We start from the raw sequence: 13,053 nt of genomic DNA, 5'->3' as shown, positions 1-13,053 counted from the left end.
ATGAGTAAGGGAAAGATATTTTTTAAGACTCAAAATCATTTAATAATAAAGCTCAAAATCATTACAACAATATTCAACATTTCCATATAACCAAACATCCCAAGTTTCAATTCATAGGTAAGAGTAAGGTATTCTTCGAAGCTTAAGTCCATTAACAATAAAACTGTCCATTAACAATAAAACTCAAAATCATTAAAACAATATATTAGATATGAGCTCAACAAATTATTTGTGGAAACTGAACTTAAATGAAAAAATAACAATTATTCCTCCTTAATAATAAAAATAAACTCAATTAACTTTAAAAATTAAATATATACCTTAAAATAATAATAAAACCTAAAAATGGTAAATTGAATAATAAAAACCACTATTATCTCTTGACACAAGTAAGATATTATGTTATAAAATGTTTCGAATTATTTCAAACCAAAAAACATCCACCAGTGCTCAATATATTTTATTTTAAAAGAATAAAAATCCTATTAATATTAATAAAATAATTCCATCCTAACAATGGATTACCTAAATACAATAATATTATTATATTTTTTAATCTTTATTTAAAAATCAAAATAATAACATTCTTGCATATATATATATATATAATGTAATGTTAATAATCATTGTAAGAGGACAATGTTAATCCGTTATTCGTTGTATAACTATATTTATTATTTATCAACTTAACCATACGATGCTCATAAGGGTGAAATTTGATTACACTTCTTGTATTCGCGAAAAGTTAGCGTAGGCATGGTTAATGGGCATCATTTTCAATAGGTAAGGAATTTAATATTGATAGTAAACTTTTGGAAAATATATTGTAATAAATTCTTATAAATAATTGAATGAAAGTATAAAGGCAAGTTAGCAGGTTTCACATGACATTTTTCAATAATGGGTAACATTAATAATATAAATTTTATTTTTAATGTTGTTATTGATTACTTTTTAATTAATATTGAAAATATATTGGTAATTTATTATTTTTAAATATATACATTTATTTACATGTATTTTTATTATTATTTTTTTAAATATAAATAATAATGGTATTTTTCTAAGTTTAATATAGAAAATCAATAAATATTAATATATTTAGTGTAATGAATAAAAAATGAAGCGAACAAAGTTCTTTCTATAAATTAATTATTCCAGAAAACGGAATATGAAATTATCCACGAGGATATAAATATTATATTAAATATGAACAAAAAATGATATGATTTATAAATGGGAACAGGAGACTTGCTTATATACCAAGCAAGTGTCTCTTCATGAAGAGTCAGCCTAATTACTAGTTTAACTAATTATTATTTATGATTATTATCATTTATATTATTTTACACTATTTATATATATTTTATTCATTACATTAAGTAAAAAATAAAATGATAATATTTTTTTAATTCAATGAATTTTTTATTTTTATTTTTGACAAAACCCAATAGTTTGAAGTATTAGCATCAAATTATTAGATATTGTATTCCAAACTTTTAGTATTAGATTAATAGTTATTTAATTCTAGAACTTAAATATGTCAATGGAAGAGATTTGAACAATTCTACCCATATTAAATTTAATTGAAAACAAAGAACAATAGTTAAGTATACATTTAGTCATATTAAATTTTACTATTATATTATATTAATTCAATGTTAGTTTTATATATTTATTATAGAGAGACAATTACTATTAAATTAAATGGTCGGTAAATGCTTATAGGTATAAAAAATGATGTCTCTTACATTATCAAGATTTAAAAAAAATAACTAATTATAACTTTGTTTTAAATTATAATGCTATTAATAATTATAAAAGAGTTAGCATATGAGTTATGCATATTTATACATTTAAAAAAATCATAATAATATTTCTAACCATGTAGTTTACCCACACTTTACTATAATTCATATTCATAAAACACATGTTTATACTATAATTCTTAATATTTCAAGGCTATTCAGAATAGTGTGAAAGCTAAATCTCTATCATCCAATTAATAATTACTAAATTAAAAATTTGAAAACCTTATTCCAAAATAAACACTCCTATTGACATAATAACGCTGGACACTCTCAAACATTTTAACAATATTAACATTATTATAAAAAAACATTTAACACTCACTTTTAGCTAAAAAAAAAACAAACAAACAAACAAACACCTACCATTTCAAATTAATTATTAATCCACTCCATTTTTAATAATGAGACCGTAATTAGCCCACTGCTTGCCTTGCTCAGGTTCATGTACACCTCAATAATTTTTTATAACAGATAAATTGTACTCTTTATTTTCCATTGATAAGAAAATGGAAACTTTCAACAACAGAGTTATTAAACATAATTCCAGACCCTTCTTGTTGCATGATATATAGCTAGCTTTATCTCCAGAAGCTCAGTGAAAAGAAAGGCATTCTCACTTCACCACATTAGCAAATTCTGTGAAATTAAATTGATGTTTACAACGACACCTTTATTAGGAAAGACCATTAAATTCAAACATTCATCTGATTTCTTCATCATATAATATCCTTGAAAATATAACTCGGCAGTCCACTAAATATAAAACTGTGATGTCTCATCTTTTAAGCGTTGACTGTGGAGTACACGCAGCCTCCATAACCTGCACTCAAAGGTCCATCATATGATATTATCACGCAAAGTTAAGAATAAAAACAATCCAGATTACTTGTTAATAAATATAACAAATTCAAACATAATATGCCAAAATATGATTGTCAGCAATAAGCCAAGAACAAAATACTCCAAAGGGTTTGTTGTTAGAGTTAATTGATTATAACTGAAAGTAAACATGATATCGATTGGCCATAGAACTAAACAAATATTTGAGCAACGAAGACTTGAGTAACATACAAAAATGGCAATGAAATGGTAACTTTAGCGAAATGAAAGGAAAAAATGTTTTGTTTGGTGAAATTGTTTGCGTCTAATATAGAGAGAGTTTGGTAAAAAAGTAGTGATAAACCTAAATTTAGGTTCAAATTATGAATTTTGCTAATTCAAAATCAAATATGAATAATTCAAAAGTAACTATTGGCTGGGTAGATGACCCTCCCTTACATTGCCATTCCCTCAGCTAAGTAAACTTCTCTGTACTGCAGGACAGGAATATATTTTCAAATAATCATTCCTTTCTTCCTTGCTGAAGGAAAGGTCCTTTCCTTCTCTATAGTCTAGGGCTTTTCCTTTCACCATGGAAAAAGGGCTGGGCTTTTCCTTTCACCATGGAAAAAGGGCTTTCCTTCTCCTGGGTATTGTCTCATAGTGGTTTTGATACCATAAAGGTGTACCCAACAAAAGAATGAATGAAATTTTCAGAGAAGTGGAAGGTCAGTACAAAATGTTTGTAACATAATCCTTGTGAAAGAGGACTCAAGGAGGACTCAAGGCAGTCTGGATGGAATCCCTATACAAAAGTTCAGTCTAGAGATAGCTTTCCAACAGAGAGTTTTCCGATCAGCTCTACTTAATTTCATATTACATAGGACTCGTTGAATTCCAGGAAGAAATCTTCAGTGAGATATAAAAGAATGTGTGAAAAATATTATAACCATAATAACAAATTCATTGAATTATGTGCTATGATGTATATACAAACAAGATGCTCAAAGGTGGGCGTTGTATCAACTCTTTGAATATTGGTGTCATTTTAATACATGACAGTCGGTATTCTATCAACTCTCTGTAAGTGTGTCATTGTGAATTTGCGTTCTGTTATATATAAAAACAAGAAGCTCGAGGATAATTGCACTGCCAAAAGTGCCGAGGGTAGGTAGTGTATGAACTCTTTGTACATTGGTTTATTGCACAAGTTATGATGGGAATTTTATAATCTGCTTTTAAATGTGTTATTGGGAATGATATGCTCGGTTATACATATGAATTAATATAATTATATAAATTAAATGGTCGAAAAAAGCTAATAGCAATCAAAATACTCATTTGTTATTTGTAGTGCTAAATATTTGTAATACCAAAGTAGGAGTGAGAAATGAAAAAGCAGCTTGGAAACCCTTCATTTTATCTATTAATTTGTGTATAAGATGAAAAATATTCTCAAATTATTAAATTTAAACCATCCATAATTTTTTACTTAAAAAAAAAAATATGTAAGCCCTATTTTGAAACAAATCATGACAAGATGCCCAAAGATAATTGCACTGCAAGAAGTGAAAAGGTGGGGTGCTCTATCAACTCTTTGTATATGTGTGTCCTTGTGAATTGTGCACTATGTTATACATACAAACAAGATGCCCAAGGGAGCATAATTGCAATGCATGAAGTGCAGAGGGTGGATACTCTATTAACTCTTTGTATATGTGTGTCATTGTGAATTATGTGCTCTTTTATACATACATACAAACAAGATGCCCAAGGGAGGATAATGGACCTACAAGGAATGAAAACAGTGGATATTTATTATTGGTGTTATTGTAATACATCAAGGTGGGAATTCTATCAACTCTTTGTATATATGTCTGTCATTGTGAATTATGTGCTATGTTATACATACAAGCAAGATGCCCAAGAGAGGATAATTGCACCGGGTAATTATGATATTTGTCCACCTTTAGGGAGCCAGCAAGCATGGGGGTTGGACACTTCGGATCCACCTTCCGGGTACAACAGGAATGCTCCCTACCTGATATCATACAAACTGCATCTCTTTTCCCTTGTTATGTTGATGAAGATGAAAATAATGAACTTATGACCCCTATAACGTCGGGTGAGTTGGAAGCAGTGCTACACTAGTTCAAAAAAGATAAGAGCCCTCAACCACATGGTTGGACGTTGGAATTTTATGATCTAATTGGTATCAATATTCTGGGGGTTGTAGAGGAATGCAGAACCTCGGGCAAGATGTATGATTCCTTTAATTCTACTTTCATTGCACTTATCCCAAAGCAAAATAATCCTTAGACATTTGATGAATTTCGGCCTATCTCACTTTGCAACTACATCTATAAGATCATTGCTAAGATTATAGCTAATAGACTAAGACACAGTCTCTCTAAGCATATCTCTAAAGAACAAATTGCTTTCCTAGAAAACCGTCACATCCATTAAGCTATTGGAGTTGCTCAAAAGCTGAAGGGGGTGATAATTAAGATCGATCTGGCCAAAGCATTTGATAAAACAAGCTAGTTGTATATCAGAATATTGCTCACACATCTAGGCTTTCATATCAAATTTATCAACTAGATCATTTGTTGCATCTTATCCACTTCTTTTGTTGTACTAGTGAATGGTGTTGCCTCTGAATTCTTCCATGTTGAAAGAGGACTAAGATAAGGATGTCCTCTCTCTCTGTTACTATTCCTTCTCGTAATGGACAGACTCAACAAAATTATTTCAAATGCTAAATCTCGAGGCACACTCAAGGGAACACGTATTACTAGAAACCTGTCATTAACGCACCTTCTTTTCATTGATGATGTCCTCATATTTTTAGATGGGTCGAGAAATGATGTTGCCACACTCTATCTTATCATTCAGACTTTCAAAAAGGCCACTGAAATGGATATTAACTCGCTCAAATCAATAGTTTTTGTTGTAGGATGCTCCAGAGATGAAATATCCTATATCACGACAAAATTCCCCTTCCAACTGGTTGACATGGAGAAAGGAATTAAATACTTAGGTTTCATATTGAAGCCCAATGATTATAGGAAGATAGATTGGATGTGGTTGATAGCCAAGATAGAAAAAAGACTTAACAATTGGAGTCACAGATAGTTATCCCGGGCTGGTAGATTAGTTCTGATCAAATCTATTTTGGAAGCTATCCCGGTATTCTGGATGGCCCTTTCCTGGATCCCAAAAGGCATTCTCAATATAATTAGGTAGAAATGTTGTGCTTATTTATGGCGTAGGGAAAAGGAAGTGCGGGTGTTTGCATGGATCAAATGGGAGCGAATTTCTTTTCTAAAGAGGTGGGGTGGATGGGGCTTGAAGGATCTCTTCACATTCTCCAGCGCCTTGGCTGCTAAAGTGGGCTGGATGCTGATATCATCCAACAGTATCTTGACAGAGATCACTGTAAGTACATCTACACCCTATCTCGCATTGACTGGATCCACCTCGATAACAAATACACAACAAACATTTACAATATTTGGAAAGTTGTTCTTACATCCTTTAAGATCATTGAGTTTGGCTAGCATGGAGAATTGGATCTGGATCTCACGCCATTATCGACATTGACCCTTGGTTTGGTTGTAGAAATAGATTTACTCTCCCACAAGAGTTCTTTTTATTTTTAAGCAGTAAGGGGATTAAAACGGTCACCAGATTTCTAATCTGGATGCTATATCTATATGGGGACAAGAATGGATGATAGCACATGAAATAAACATCCCCGATCCATGGCAGATACACTAGTAGGATTACATCAATGCATTAAAAAATTCACATGTTAATCTCACTGACAGGGATAACGAGCTGATCTGGTTTCATTCCAAAAGGGGCGTTTACAATCCCAAAGAAGGTTATCTCATTGCATACAAGTATAGGGAGTCGGTCATAAAGTGTTGGTGGTGGAACAATATATGGAAATTTAAAAGCCCACCTAAAGCCAAAATTTTACTCTGGTGCATTCTATCTAACAAGATTCCTACTGCAGACAATTTATAAGGTCCTTCTTGGTGTGCTCTATGTCGAAATGTAGATGAATCCATATCGCATTTATTTATCATCTATTTATCATCTGCTCGGCAGTAGAGCGTATATGGAATTTAGTTTCCCAATCTCTTGGTATCAACTAAAATTGGCAAGGAGGATCGGTTGAGGTTGCGTGGCAGGATTGGCGTCAGAAGCCAAAGCCCTTAAAATTGTGCAATCAATCAAGTCTCATCTGTTGGGCTATATGGATAGTGAGGAACAAGCTGATCTTCAAGGAGCAAGTTTATATTCCGGAGAAACTTGGGGCAAATTTGCTTGCTATATATACATTCATTGCTGACAATCTGCCATCTGTACCATCATGAATAATCTCAGCCGAGGTCATTGATCAATCAAAACCCTAGGCCCATTTCGATGGTTCTGCAAATTCAAACAGCACTGGATGTGGAACAATCTTTTACAATAACACATGTCATTATTTCAAAATGATCTATGGCTTTGGAATAGGATCCAACAACTTTGCTGAATTAATGAGCTTGAAATTGACCCTGTTATTTGCACTTGAGAAGGGATACAAAAAATTACAAGTATTTGGAGACTCGAAACTTGTCATTGACTGGTTCAATCGGACAACCCTCTATCACACACACCTTATACAATATTCTAGAGGAGGCACATCTGCTTAGGAATCAATTTGATGACATCGTATGTTCAAATATTTACAGGGAGAGAAACACCATTCATCTGATTAGGAATCAATTTGATGACATCGTATGCTCAAATATTTACAGGGAGAGAAACACCATTTCTTATTAGTTATCCAAGGAAGGGGCACAGCACATTCGGGCACATGGTTGATCCACGAGCACAACATGACAAAATATTATCAGTACTACCATCGTTCTTTTGCAAATTATCCGGCATTGGCAGCACAATAGTACACCGTCATTTTTATGTTTATATGTGGATATAGGGAACCTACTAACTATTCTGATACACTATCTATTTTGTAAATCGCTCTAGGAGATATCTTCTGACAGGATCATTATTTTTTGTTTATATTATGACAGAAATTAGAATTACATCTCGTTGTGCATGAATAAATATGCATGTTGATGTTGGGGCAAAAAATCTTTGTATTTATCAATTAAATGCCCCTCATTGGCCGTGCAAAAGGGGGTATTTATCAACTTTGTGTGTTATATACTATGTAGAGGATAGGTATTTATCAACTCTTTGTATGCGTATATAATTGTAATGATGTACTAAATTTAGATGGTTAACTAGACCGTTGAATTTAGATATTAACACAAACCCATGTAAATCACCCTATCCATCTAAATTATTAAAACATGGAATATCCAACCTCTAAGTGCATGTGGTACTAAGTTCAAAGTTCAGATGGGTTTAGAAGTGTTGAATAAGAGGTTTTCCGTCATTATGGACCTAATAGATAAGAACATGTTCTTTCTGTTAAGTAGTCACAAATTCAAATCCAAAAAGTAAAGAATATTTATTCCTCTATCAACTTTAGCAATAACGAAATTAAAACATGAAACTGGGAAGATTTTCCGATAATGTTCCCGGAGTGGTTTTTAGTGTTCAAAGTAAAAACAATTGCTGTATTAGTGAGAAATTCCTGGTTTTATATTGAAGTATCCTATCCAGAGAACTGGTAGACTAGTAAAATGGAGTTTTTAAACAAATAAATAATGGCATGGAAAAGAGAATTTGACATGAATAATGGAAAAGGGAATTTGACATCCATACTTGGATCTTTGGAAGTAACAGTTCCAGTCTGCGCAAAATCACAGTTCAAACTGTTCCGGCCTGCAGATTGATAGTATGCATTCATGGCATAAGCAGCATGAGATGCCATTGTATTTGGTAAATAGCAAGGACCCCCTTGTTGAATAGGCTTACAGTCAATGCCCTGCCCACAAGCGTAGTCCAAATTTTGTTTCAAAGATTTGTCATCAACACCGGGCTTGGCAATGCACCAAACTTTCCCTGTAGGAGGAGCTACAACAGGACCACCAGTGCGTGGAGCAGCAGGAGATGGAGTTGCACTCTGCCTCATTTACAGATTCAATTAGAAATAACAGCTACAGTCTCAATGCAATTAATAACTATGTCAGAACAGTCTCTAGCCTTCAAAAGAAACCACAATTAGGACCAACACAGTAAGGCCTCTCTGTACAAACTCTGTGAATGGTTGAACTTTCAGTGAATACCAACTGCACATATTATGAAAACAAAGAAGCAGAAAAAGCAGGAATTTCTTTACCTGAGATCGTAACAAGCCCACATCATAAGCCATGGTCATATCAGTTTTAAAGAGCCCAAAATTGCGCTCCGAGGTTGGTCCTGGCTTCTGGTCCTCGTTGAAGAGACCAAAAATATAAATCTCAATGGACCGATTAGGCATCATAGGGGTACCTGCCATGGAGGTCACATGCTTGATCAGATTACCATTGTAAGCAATTGCATTCTGCAAGCTAGCACCTGTCTCTGAAGGATCCCCTGCAGATGGCCATCCCGTTTCTGCGACCACTATATCAATATCTGTGTAACCCAGATATTTCATGGCCGAGTACACTGCATCAAGCTGAGCATCAAACATGTTGGTATATTTGAGGCCAGTATTGGTGTCATAAGACCCTTGGTTGGGCTCAAAGAGTGCATAAGCCAGAGTTCGATCTGTGGGATCACTCTTATAAGCAAAGTAAGGGTATGGGTTGATCATGAAAGGGGCTCCTATCTTCTGCAGGAAGTCAAGCAGGGCTTTCATGTCAAAACTCCCACTGAAGCGTCCAGCAGATGGGGGTGCAGATGTAGAAAGTATGGCCATAGAATGAGGTGTAGAGACCTTAATTTGCTGATCAAGTGAAACCTCAACAAGGGCAGTGTGTAAGTTCTGCAATGCAGGAAGGAGCTGAGAAATCAGAACCCTATCTCCACTGAACAGAACCTCATTCCCCACTGAGATCCCAATGATATCAGTGGCAGGAACAAAAGGAACAATGTTGTTCTTAACCCAATTCTGTGCTACAGCCAGCTGGTTCAGAGATGGGATTTGGTCATTACTAATACCTACAAGTAACCCAATTCCTGTGTTAGCAAAGGCTTGAAGAATTGCAGGATCTGCTCCATATATTCTCAGCTTTGAAATAGTTGTACTCTGAACTAGCTTTGCTACTCCAGATGGGGAAGGAAGATTGTCTGCCATCTGTCCATAGTTCACACCCAGAGCTGGCGAATGTTCCACCAAGTCCTGCTTCTGCCTATGCTTTCTACAACAATTCACAATAGCAAAACACAAAATAAGGCGAAAGACAGACACGAAATAACAGAACCATATGAATACCATATTAAATATCAATAACCATGAGAGTGTCATTATTGAAATTCGTATCAACATGGCCAGACCTAGCAATCCCAAACATATACAATCATAATGACACCAAAATTACATTACAACAAATATCGATAATTTCTTGTTATTAGTTGGGCAGTAACCAGTATTAAAAATCCTGTCAACAACACAGCAATATGAATACCTACTCATACAGTTTCACAGACCCCATCAGAACTTGCAAATCTTGTCCACAGCACAATCATTTAAATACCAACATTTAGAATCACACCACTATTCTTCAGAACTATATAAACGCTAATAATGATACCAACAAAGAGCTTGCACCAGACAATGGCTGAAGAAGGCTTACAACTGCTGAATTACAGACAAACAAACCTTGAAGGCCATCCAGTATCTTTACTATATCAATTTGGTATTAGCTACTTCATGGAACAACATCTACTTCTATTTCAAGGAATCAAGAAAGATAATCAGGATAAAGACAAAATGTCATAGTATGAAATGTTATGACATTTGAACCTTGGTGGGGAGAAAGACAACAGATCATCCCACCACACAACCTACGCTGACTTGACCCATTAACATTGCTATTCTGTAAATACAACATCTAATTCTATTCCAAGGAATCAATTCTGTAAATACAACATTTACTTCTATTCCAAGGAATCAAGAAAGATAATCGTGATAAAAACAAAATGTCATTTAAACCCTGGTGGGTAGCAAGACAATAGACCATCCCACCACACAACCTACCCTGCCTTGACCATTAACATTCCTATTCTGTAAATATCTAGTGGCCTCTACCATTCTATGCCTGTAAAAAGAAAAGAGGATTACCTCCACATCGGATGCAATGTATGAAGAGTGGAAGCAATATCGTAATTGCAGACACTCTTACCATGATCTCCATGCTATGGAATGTCAGTAATCTAACTCCTCTGCTCAGCTATCCAATTCTGATCAACTCATCCCTTCCAACAAAAGACATAGAACTCTAAAAGTTGGAACAAGTTGCAAAAATTTGAACACGTTGCAGCGGTGAAGTTGATAACAACTCATAGAAGACTCTACATAAAGAGGATGCGCATCTCGCACTTTTGCTGTCTGAGTGACCCGTGGGCTTCTGCACAAAAGATATTTAAAGACCAAATCCAATAATATATTGATATCCATACGTAAAGTCTGAAGGAAATCGAAGGAGATCGGTGAAGAGAATAATTGTACACTGAAAAGACTAAGTGGCCCTCTTTGGCTTTAAAGAAATAACATTTACAGTTAGTGATGTGTTTCTTTTGGGTAAATGAATGGCCAAAAATTAATGTATCACAAAGTGTCTACAGAATTGAATCAATGACGAGAGAGACACTAAATTTCACATTGAACAATGATCTTACCGCCTGTGAACAATGATGTGACATTTAAATGCAACTTGCTAAATATAGACATAAATACACTTTATCTTTTATGGTATAATAAAAATATAAAATAAAAAAGTTAAAGAAAGGATATATATATATATCCCCGCATTCTTTATATATTTTTATGTTTTAATATTATAAAGTGTAGTTATAAAAAAAATAAAAAGATTTTATCTATATATAACTTACGAAGAAAGATAAATTTTATATAGTTTTAAAGTCGCTGTGGAATAAAGGATTTATAATTTTTGTGATATTTAGAAGATTGAAATCTAAAAAGTTTTACTTAAAACAGCTTTTCATATATTAGAATTTATCTAAATTTTAATTTTAGATAAATTATTAATTTTTAAATTTGTTTAATTAAATAAATTATTTTAAATAATTTTTAAATGTTCTTTTTTATAATTCAAAATTTTTTTACTTAAATAAATTATTTTAAATAATTTTTAAATGTTCTTTTTTATAATTCAAAATTTTTTTACTTAAATAAATTATTTAAATAATTTTTAAATGTTTTCTTATTTAATTCAAATAATTTTTTACTTTATTAAAATTTAATTGACAAATTTAATATAAAGATGTTGATCCTCATTATTATCTTACATTATATAAATTATAAAATTTCTTAGCATGTTTATATTATATTATAATTCAAGATTATGTTTATTTTTTATTAAAAAAATTGATAATTTTTAAATGTTTTATTTTTTTTTTAATTCAAATAATCTTTTACTTTATTCCCGTTTAATTAACAAATTCAATACAAGGATGTTAATCATCATTATTATCTTGCATTATATAAGTGTGTATAAGATAAAATTTCATGAGGTATTTACGTTTTATTATACATTGAGGATTATGTTTATTATTAGATGTATTTATTATACTCTGGGATCTGTAATTAAACTGAGAGGAGTTTTACAATAAGAATTAAATATATTTATTTTAATATTAGATTAATTTAGTTAAATAAGTTAGAATTAGTAATTTAATATTGGGAATTATAAATAGGAGTTTAGAATGTCAAATTTCATTAATTTTTTAATTTTTTAATATTTAATTTAATAAATATTAAATATATATATATATATATACTAAATTATGTAATTTTACAATGTTTTGTTTTATTATTATTATTTATAAATAAATATTTTTAATTAAATTATAAATAGTTTTATTTATAAATAATAATATTATGGTGTGACGCATTATAATTTAGTCTGAGGGAGTTGTTATTATATAAAATTCAATTTCATATAGAGATAAAGTAATTGAAAATTAGTCCACGGGTTTTGGATAGATAGTGATCGGGTGTCTTGTTAAGGCACTCCTTAATGTGAAGTCGTTCAATTCCCTGCCCCAATTGGGGTGATATATTGGACATGATGAAGATGTAAGCATGCTAAGCTTACAAAAAAAGATTGAAAATGAGAAAATAAATTATAAGAAGATATTTAATTTCTTCACTACATAATACGGAGTGGATTGAAAATATTGTTATTGATATTGCAGGATGTGTAACCCATTCTTTGTTCAATTTAGATGTCATATTTAAGACAAAAATATAATAATATTTTATGGTTAGCCATAAGTAATATATTTC

At 32.1% G+C, this 13,053-nt stretch overlaps 1 pseudogene across 1 annotated transcript; it reads right to left on the bottom strand.

Moving 5' to 3' along the window:
* Nucleotides 1-2,256: 2,256 nt before the first annotated feature.
* LOC149259738 (glucan endo-1,3-beta-D-glucosidase-like) lies at nucleotides 2,257-11,058 on the bottom strand (annotated as a pseudogene). The gene is made up of 4 exons (XR_016257839.1): nucleotides 10,867-11,058; nucleotides 8,938-9,943; nucleotides 8,421-8,721; nucleotides 2,257-2,631 (listed from the first exon to the last, which is right to left on the bottom strand). The product of XR_016257839.1 is annotated as a glucan endo-1,3-beta-D-glucosidase-like (transcript).
* Between the last annotated feature and the right edge of the window lie 1,995 nt (nucleotides 11,059-13,053).

Source organism: Pinus tabuliformis, chromosome 6 (assembly GCF_031772625.1).
Source record: "Pinus tabuliformis cultivar Carrire ecotype Pingquan chromosome 6, CPIR1, whole genome shotgun sequence".
NCBI classification, from domain to species: domain Eukaryota; kingdom Viridiplantae; phylum Streptophyta; class Pinopsida; order Pinales; family Pinaceae; genus Pinus; species Pinus tabuliformis.
Note: the sequence above shows the minus strand (reverse complement) of the source record. Positions and strands in the feature narration are given on the sequence as shown.